We start from the raw sequence: 10,754 nt of genomic DNA on the forward strand, positions 1-10,754 counted from the left end.
CTATGAAGCCCAATGATCCAATTCATGCAAGGTTAAATCAGGTCAGATGGATCATCAATGCCATCAAGACTGGGAAGCCTTATGAGGCCGCTGAGCCAACTGTCCCAAAAAAGCATCAACAATGACGAATTGTGGGCTTTCGGATTGATCCTAGAAGGCGAAGAAGGCGTGTCCGAAACAATGTAGGGAGAGGAGGTGCCTGCAGGCGGGCGACCCGAGTCACCCAGCCCGCTAGGCCCAACTCGCAGCCTAGCAAGCCGCACACCCGAGAAAAATATGTGGCCCATGTCGCACGCCCCTGCAAGTGGGCCGACTGAGGCCCATGGGGAAGGCCTGAAGACTGGCCCACATCAGGCTGATTTGGTGGATTCGCAACCGAGGGAGGAGAAATCGAGCCGAACGCTTGGCCCAGAGTAGACGTGGGCCCAGCAACAACCGTGGGCCCAGCTAAGGTGGAACCTGCGCAGGCCGCAACCTGTAAGGCTCGAAGGTTGTGCGCGAGGGCGCACAACCTAAGCCACGCGCACGTGCGCGGGCTTTCCTAACCCGGATGAGGTTGAGATGTAGTAAGTTTTTTTGAATTTTTTTTAAGTGACCCATATGATTTTTTTCAGCCCAAAATTTTCAAAATTCACATAGTAATTATCACTTTATATTTTATTATTATTATTTAAATTAAAAATTAATTATATAATATTTTAATCTTACAATTATCTTAAACTATTATTTTATTATATTTTTAATCTTAATTATTTATTATATTATTTTAATATAATTTTCACATTTTTTTTACATGAATTTTACATAGAATAAGTATGAACTTATTTTATTCATTATTTTATTATAATTCTATTCTTTAAGATTATTTAATTAATTTATTTGTGATATAATAATTATTTTATTATATAATTATCTTATATTAAGATAAAATTTTATTTAAATTATTATTTTATTAATTATTTCAAAAATTTTGTATTTATCTAAATTACTCAAAAAATATTATAAATAATTTTTTTTTTCTATGATGTAACAATAATTTTTTTAAAATAAATTTGAGAGAATTTTTGAGAGATTTAATTTTTTTACTAAAATTAATTTATTCAAATTTTTCGGAAAATGAAAGTTTTGTTGAACCAAGCATGAGGATCAACTTATTGATAAGTCGTTGTATTTTTAATTTTTTTATTTTTTTTATTAAAATTATAGATTCAATTAGAATGAAAAATTTAATTTTAAACGGTTATTATTACGGTATTAACTAAATTTCAAGGAAAAGAAAAGGATAAACTGTAAACGTAACCGAAAAAGATATGTCGGGACCTTTTGCGGATTTTCAACAACATGATGAAAATCAATTCATCGAATTTTCAGAAGATTTTATGAGCTAGAAAATTTATCTCTACGGCTTCTTTCGCCTATAAAAGGATTAGTCTTCAAGCGAAGAAGTGCAAGGTGAGAGGGGAAGAAAACAGATAGTGGTGGGTGGCGAATGGCGAATGGCGAATGGCGAGTGGTAGACAAAAGTGGCCAGTAACCAACGAGGCATAGAGGACGAGTGGTTAGGGAGCAAATGGCGGCCAAGGTGGGGCAGAAGGTGATTGGTGGCCGGTGGAAGACAGTTGGTAGGGAGCAGAAGGCAATTAGTTAGTGGTGGAATGCGATCAGCATGTGAGAAGTGACGCGCGACAGACGACGGACTAAGCACAATGGGGTTATTGACAAATGGTAGACGTTGGAGAATGGGTGATGTTAGTTCTACCCCATTCCCATCAAGAAGAAGATAAGGAAAAGTTGTACACCCAACTGGAAAAGATATGTCAGTGACCTCTTGCGGACTTTCAGAGGCATGGTAAAAATCAATTCACCGAATTTTTAGAAGATTTTCTGGGCAGGAAAATTGATTTTGACAACTTTTTTTCCTTATAAAAGGAGAAGTCTTAAAGCAGAGAAGTGCAAACCGAGATGAGAAAACAATATATAGTGTTGGGTGGTGAACTATGAGTGGCAGACAAAAGTGACCAGCAACTTGCGAGGGATAGAAGACGGTCAAGGGGCGGATGACAGCCAACAAGGAGACGAAGGCGGTTTGTGGGCGGTGGAAGACAACTAGTAGTGAAAAACGATTAGTTTGTGGTGGAATGCGATCAGCATATGAGAAGTGACATACACTGGATGGCGGACTAAAGAAAATAGGGGCTAAGGAAGGGCTGACGTTGGAGAATTGATGATTTTAGTTTTAATCACCATGAAAAAGAAGATCAGGAGAAGTTGTACACGAAACCGGAAAAAATATATTGGTGATCTCTTGCAGATTTTCAGCAGTATGGTGAAAATTAATTCACTGGATTTTTGGAAGATTTTCTGGATAGAAAAATTGATTTTTACGGTTTCCCTCGTCTTTAAAAAGAGAAGCTTTGAAGCGGAGAAATAAAAGCAGACAAACAGTTGTGGGTGGCGAATGGCGAGTGGCAGACAGAGGTAACTAGCAACCAGCGAGTGATAGAGGACGAGTATTCAAGAGACGAATGACAGCTAACGAGTGATATAAGGCAGTTGGCTGGAGGTGGAAGACAGTCGGTAATGGGCAGAACACGATTAGTTGGTGGTGGAATGTGATCAGCATGTGAGGAGTGATACGCGATGGACGATGGGCAAAGACAATGGGGCGACTGACAAAGGCTGGACGTTAGAGAATGGGTGATGGTAGTTTCAGCCATCACCATCAAAAAGAAGATAAGGAGAAGCTGTAAACGTAACCAAAAAAGATGTTAGTGATATTTTACGAATTTTCAACAGCATGGTAAAAATCAATTCACCAGATTTTTGGAAGATTTTTTGTGCAGAAAAATTGATCTTCACGGCTTTTCTCGCTTATAAAAGGAGAAGCCTTAAAGCGGAGAAGTGCAAGTCAAGATGAGAAAAAAGCAAATAATGATGGGTGGCGAATGGCAAGTGGCAGACTAAGGTGACCAGCAACCAGCAAGTAGATAGAGAACGGGCGGTCAGGGGGCAGATGACGGCCAACGAGAGGCAGAAGGCGGTTGGTGGGCAGTGGAAGACAACTGGTAAGGGGCAGAAGGCGATTAGTTGGTGATGGAATATGATCGGCATGTGAGGAGTGACGAGCAATGGATGACGGATTAAGGGAATAAGGCGACTAACAAAGGGTAGACGTTGGAGAATGGATGACGTTAGTTTAAGCTCGTCACCATCAAGAAGAAGATAAAGAGAAGTTGTATATTTTGCATATTTTTACCTGACTAGTGAAAAGAAAATTTATTCACTGAATTTTTTGAAAGTTTGATCTTCACTGCTTCCCTCGCTCATAAAAGGAGAAGCTTTGAAGTGGAGAAGTGTAAGCCGAGAGAAGAAGAAAGTCAATAGTGGTAGGTGGCGAATGAGAAATGACATACAAAAGTGACCAGCAATTAGCGAGGAGTTGAGGATGGGTGGTAAAGAGGCGGATGATGGTTGGTGGCAGTGGAAGACAGTTGGTAGGGGGGCAGACGATGGTTAATTGGTGGTGGAATGCACATAAGGAGTGACGCACGACATACGACAGACTAAGGGCAACTGATAAATGGCAGATGTTGGAGAGTGGTCTGTGTTAGTTCTAGCTCATCACCATCAAAAAGAAGATAAGGAGAAACCTGTACACGCAATCGAAAAAGATATGTGAGTGACCTCTCACAGATTTTGAACAGCATGGTTAAAATTAATTCACCGAATTTTTGAAAGATTTTTTGGGTGGTAAAATTAATGTTCACGGCTTCTTCTCGCCTATAAAAGAAAAAACCTTAAAGTGGAGAAATGTAAGCCGGGAGGAGAAAAAAAAGCAAAAGAAAAAGAAAGAGAAGAGTCAATACGTGTGAAAACAGAAAGATTAAGGGGAGAGAGAGAGAGAGAGAGAGAGAAATATATATATATATATATATATATATATACACGAAGTGGGTGACGGCATCCTAGAAAGAAAAAAAAGGGGGAGTAATTAATTATTTTCTTTAAGTAAACTCTTGTGTTTTAAGTTATTTTTCAAAAAATAGTAGCTTCTATTTTAAACCTATTAGAAGTATATATAATTTATTATCAATAAATGTTATTATAAAATTAAATGACAACAATTTAAAATTGATATTTATATTGATAAGATAATTACATTTTGAAATAATTTAAATTTTTAAATAATAATATTAACTAAATCATTTATTTATAATTAATTTTTATTATTATTGTATTCTTTATTATTTTAATATTTATTACAATGATATAACTTTTACATTAAATTTTATTAAACATTAAAAATTATCATAACAAAATATAGGTCTAACAATAGGAAACACTGATTTTCATCATGATTTTGATCGTCTTGATGAGATTTTCAATAATCAAGAATTTGTGACAGTGATTAAGAACAACCTAAATTTAGATTGTTTACAAAAATTATAAATTCTAATTATTTTACTATTTAGAAGTCAAATAACATGTTCTTAGTAATTTCAGTTTTATTTTTCTTTAGTATTTAGCTTTCGTTTTTTTATTAATATTAATATATCTTGATTATATTTTGTTTAGAAAAAGTTACTTAAAAAGCACTATGAGTACTTTACTTTGATTCTTCTAACTCATTGTGTCTTCCACATATCCAAGTTTAATCTAGTTCATGAAAATTTGGTCAGGCTGAAAATAATGTGATTTGAACAAACCTACTACAGATTCAATACAATTTATAGTATTTATAAAACGAGATTAAGTCTAGGTTTTGCAAAACTTGTAAAGAATTTGACTTATTATCGTCCACATGCACCAAATACCCCTTATCAGAAAATCTTATCAAGAAACCCTACTAGAAAATATGTCATTTATCATGTAAGTTTATACTATCACCCAACGTGCAACCTCCATTTAAGTTGAAGTTATTGTCAGAACCTAAATGCCCTCCTATGATAGAAAATTACACGTGGGCTCCATACATCTATAACCCACAACTAGACATTACAAAGTCATGTTTTTATTTTCTACCAAACCAAGTTCACTTGACTTATTAATGCCTTAGTTAAGCTAGTTCATAACTGGTTCAAAGGCTATTTATTTTTGTCTCTTATTTTGTTTATCAAGCATTAATGATGACAACAACTAATGCAAAATTGATTGCTAAACAAGATAAATCAGACACCAATACCACATATGAGATAACTTAAAACATAATTAGTAAAATATTATAAGAATTAGGACACTTATTTACTGCATAAGTAGCCTCACCAGTTCAAAACCTGTAGATTGCACAAGATGCTACCCTAATAGAAGATATATTAAGTAATGTTAGAGATGTTACCAAGTTGGTGAAAATAGGAGCTCTTAATTTTGTTGAAGAAGAGATCTCAATTTCTTCTTCAATTGTTTTAATTTAATAGATAAATGTTTTCATTGGAAAAATATATTAAATGCATGAAAAGTCAAATCTACCAAAACAAAATTGGTTAGACTCGAAAAAATGTGGTGGTAAAGCATTAATGAGAATTTAAGAAGAAGACAACTGAAAATTGAATCATGGGATGAGATAAAAAATCATTATTTCAGGAAAAGTTTTACCTCTCAACTACTTTGGTGAGCTTCATAACCAAGTATGCGTTTTAATTCAAGGCAGTATGTTAGTAACTTAGTTCAAATAGAAGTTTGAAGAATTAAAAAATTCAAAATCATTTAGTGGGAGATAATAGGCAAGTATTATCTCGATTCAAATCATGATTGGACTACACATAAAAGAGAATTAATTTGACAATCTCGAGCAAGCATAGCCCATAATTACCAAGTTTTCCTTGACATGGAAAATATTTGAATATCCAATTTCAAGAAACATCGTGTTTCTAGTTATAAAATCAACTATTAAGAAATGATACAAAAATCTCCAAGTAGATAAAATAACTCGTCTTGGTTGTTAATCCTAGACCATACATATGTTATTAATTCTTTCTAATATAATCTCATATGCATCAAATAAATTCTACCAATAACTTATTATCAATAATAAAAAGAATATAAAAAATTAAAAAAAAAATTAATATCACTTTTATTAAATCAATTGCACATACTAATTTCAAACTACATCAAACCCATAACTAAGGAATTGTACATTATTAAGATTTTAGATTCTATAGATGTAACTATTTCTACTTAGTTGTTGTTTCTTGAATAATTTTATATAAGTGAATAATATCCACATAAACTTTAAATAATATATTCAACTCAAATCCATAGACTCATTTTTTCCAATTCCCACACTAATGCAGGATATATAACCCTAGAATTGATAGGAGGTTTATTATGCCCATTTCTTGTAAGCTTAGTTTGGGGGTAGATAAATGAGATGTATATATGGCTAAATTACCCTTAGACACATTATGCAAATGCATCCCCCCTAAGTTTTCACCAAACTTATCAACTCGAACAAATATCCATACAAGATAGGCAACCTTCATGTTTGTGTTGCTTTTATCTCTTCCTCGGGTTTATGAATTTTTCTTTTTTTTTTTCCTTTTTGAGATCGGTACAAACTAAGCAACTATCATGTTTTTATCGCATTTTCTTCTTCTCATACTTTCTCTTTTTTTAATTTACTGAGAGATTAGGAAATTTCTTTTTGGAATTTTTTTTTTCTTTTTATCACCCCATTACACCAATACTTATTCTATGAGATAGAATACATTATGCAATTTGTATCTAAGCTTAATAGGTGTTTTATTCAATTTGCATTTTAAATCGTTTAACTTTTAAGGTGTGTACTAAAATTTAAGCTTTTAGGCTTAAATTAGGAATGCAACTTTTTCTTGGTTAGCTGCAAAACCCAAACAATTTAAAGAATATTTTTTCATCTTCTCATTAGTATATTCTGTAGGATTTCGCTTAATATCTTATATAAACGATTTAGAGACAGTGAGGTTTTTGATTTATGTATTCAACTTACATAAAACTTTTTTATTTCTCATTTAACTAAAGTGTCAATTGTTATGTGTATTAAATTTTTGGTATCCTACTAGCATGAAATTTCTATTGAGCAAGATAAATCCTTAACACAACAATATTCAATGATTTCTAATGACTAATTAATTTGTCCTCAAATTCATCATTCACACAAGAAGTTAAACTACTTCTTTAATCATATTCATGAATTGCCTCTAAAAAAAATTTCTTAAAGGCTAAAAAATAAGACATAGTTCAAAATAAAAATTATAAACATAAAATCTTTTTAGAAATTTTATTTTATTATTATATTCTATTTTTTAAGATCTTATGAATATACTTTTTTCGATGTAAAAATATATTTTTTTGAACTTGGATATGAATGACATCTATTATTGTATATAATTTAACAGAAAAGCAAATGAATGAAAAGAAAAATCATAAATCAACAAAATTTCTCCCTATGATAAACATCAAAAGTATTAATTTGATGTGGGTATACACATATTTAAAGATTTATGTTTGTTAATTTTAGTCTATTACTTTATTCTTTTTTAAGTATTATTTTCTCATTGATTACGTTTCGAGTTTTATTTAAATTAAACTAGTAAACTCTTAAACAAAATCAGCAAATATATGCATCAGTTGGGTGTCGTGTGAACCTAAAGTTTTTTTGTTTTAATTTGATCAGTGTATATTTGATGTCTAATTCCAGTCTTAAATGGATTAGTTGTGATTTCTTTGGATATCTTCAAATTGTTTTTTTGGTAGTCTTACTATATCACCAGATTTAGTAGCTTGTATTGGTTAATGTATATAGTACAAAAATTAAATTAATAATTATGACACCAGATTTGAGCTTAGATTGGGTGAATATTGAAGTTCTACATGGTGCTATAATACCAGAAAGAAAGAGATTTAGAAATTTTTTTATAATTATTTTCATCAAACATATATTTAGACTACATATCAAATTCACTGTGATAAAAATATTTTACTATATAAAAACAACACAAATGTTTAATTTAAATTTGAATATGAAAATCTTATTTAAATAAATCAAATATTTACAACTTCTGTTTTGAGTTGCATTTCAAATATATATGTATATATATAAATTTCAAATGTAAATGATTAAACCCACTAACTAATGTATGATATACTAGTAACGTTTGTTGTCACTCAAAAATCAATCCAACTTCAACAGTAATCTTTTAATTGTTGTCAAGATATCCTTTAATTTTTTTTTATTTGATATATTTTAGCAAGTGCATGTTAAAAAGTGACCTACTCAGGTGCATTATTAAGTCTTGAAAGATGACTCTCGATTGTGTCAAATCCTTGAGATAGAAATTGAAAGGTTATTATTAATCCAAAAGGCCACATGAGAGTTTAGAAACATAATATTTTGATTGAAAAAAAATTTGTAAATTGCATACAAGTTTTATTATTAATTCTTCTAAAGATTTTGTGCTGTGTCAGGAGACACGTTCTCCCACATAGTCCTTAAGTTTGGAAGGGTCAGTGACCAAAGCCACTAAGCTTTGGACTCTTCAAGACATTTTATATTTCTTCTAAATTTGCTGGGTTCAGTGCACTTGTATTTCTTATGCATGGACCCCTAATAAAAGATTGAATACCTTCCCACACATTACTTCATTGACCATTGTGAAAAGTTAATGAAATAATTAAAAATGATATCAAACATCCCTTGCAAACTCTTGAAAACAACAAAAGATTTCCAATCTTTGTCATTATAGAGCTACCAGACATGCCAATGTCTTACCATTCAACAAATCCCTAAAATGACAATGTCAAGAACTGTGAATTCCTTGATACCTCTACTATTTGGTTGAAGTTTCTAAATTCCTTCTCATATGCCATATATTCCCCCTTCCCCCAAATAATTCCCCCTATAAATAAATACCCCCAAATTCTAAACACTATTACCACCCTTGTAACAACCTGTGCTATTGATGGACTCAAGAGTGTCCATTTTGACTAACCATTAATAGATATTATGTCATATTAATCTAAATTTTAGGAATTTTAACTTCACTATACACAGTCATCTCTTGCATACATCAATTAAAAATAAAACATTTAACAAGTTACGTGAAATACTACTAAACTCAAAAAATTATATAGTAGTTTAGAGTCTAAAAACTAAATCAACACTAATAGAAGTTATTATAAAACCTGAGCAATATATGCATCCCTTCACTGCTCTAACTGATCTTGGCCCTGACCTTCGTTTTCTTGTTCTACACATAATGGATAAGGGTAAGCTATACATGCTTAGTATGAATAACTTAGCGACACAATCTATAGAATTAGCGATAAGACTTTAAATTCCCCTTAATCTCACTACAAATGAACTTTATTACGAATAAAGTTCTTATATATAATTTATCTCATCATGCTTACTCATTCCTTCATTTATTTTCATTTCTCTTTTAGTGCTTTAGTCTTAGCGATCAGGGATGATAGTAAAGTTAAATAACCACGGTTACAATTAACGTCTTACTTTCACAGTTTTCAGTATATTCCACTTTTACATTACACATTAACACATCACCATTTACAATATAGTACAAATAATTTTATCATTTACAATAACAGTAAGATTCACTTTTACAATCACACACTAGTATGTCATCGTACGATATTGTTTTAATCACTATCAAGAAGAGTAGTAGGGCACTATCAATGTGGACACAATCATAATAACAATAATTACATATGTACCAAATCACACAGCAGATACAATGCATAATAACAATAACAATAGGTTTTTTGCCCACGTGATATGGTTCACCATCAACCACACCGATTAAATCCTAGCCACATATGTACATACTCCTCCTTGATATATGATCAAACGGTTTAAAAAGTTTGACAAAAAACAATGACTCGTGACACCTAAATCTACACTTTACATTGACTTGATTTGCTTCCAGTACTTGATTGAATTCTTTATTATTACCTTTGACTTTAGTAATATGAATAACAATGAATCATACTTGTTTGGTTATTCTTACTTCTTCTATCAATTAATTTTGTCGTTTTACATTTAATTTTTATTTTATCGTAATATCATGTTTATGAGATTTGTATATTAAATACTATTTAATTGTATTTGTAGTGGTTGCATAATCGACATTTGTTTTAACTTAAGTTTTGATACACTTTTTCTCTCTTTTCTCTACATCTCCCAATGTCTCCATATAGCCCACTTTGGCATTTCTATGTTTGGCCCATTTTATCTTTTCTTAATTAACTCACATGTTTAGACCATACTTAGATTAGCCCATTACTATATCCTTCACCATTCAATTACTTTATGATTCTATCTCCATTTGAATCATTCAATTAAGAACAAAATAAATGTTTTAAAATTTTTCTTCTATATTATATCTATATACGATGTAATACCCGTGCCCGAAATTTGGCTCGGAATTAATTTTAAAATTAAAAAAGTATATAACAATATAATTTTAAAATTTATAAATTTTTATTTAATGTGAATTAGGAAAAAAAAATAGGTTGATGATGAAATTGAAAATAATTTTGAGAAAATTGGGTGAAAATTTGGGTTTGGATGATATTTTTGAAAGAAAAATCAGAAACTAAGAGTCAAAATGCAATTAAAGAAAATTGCATCACGTAGGACCGCCCAGTCAGTAGCTTCAACGAATCGGAGTGCGCCGCGTGGTAAGGCACGCTGAATCGGTGCCACGCAGGAGGCTACGCTGAGAATCCGCATGCCTGCGATCAGACAGTCCAAATGCGTG

This window comes from Carica papaya, chromosome 3 (assembly GCF_054855325.1).
Source record: "Carica papaya isolate Zhongbai chromosome 3, ASM5485532v1, whole genome shotgun sequence".
Lineage (NCBI taxonomy): Eukaryota > Viridiplantae > Streptophyta > Magnoliopsida > Brassicales > Caricaceae > Carica > Carica papaya.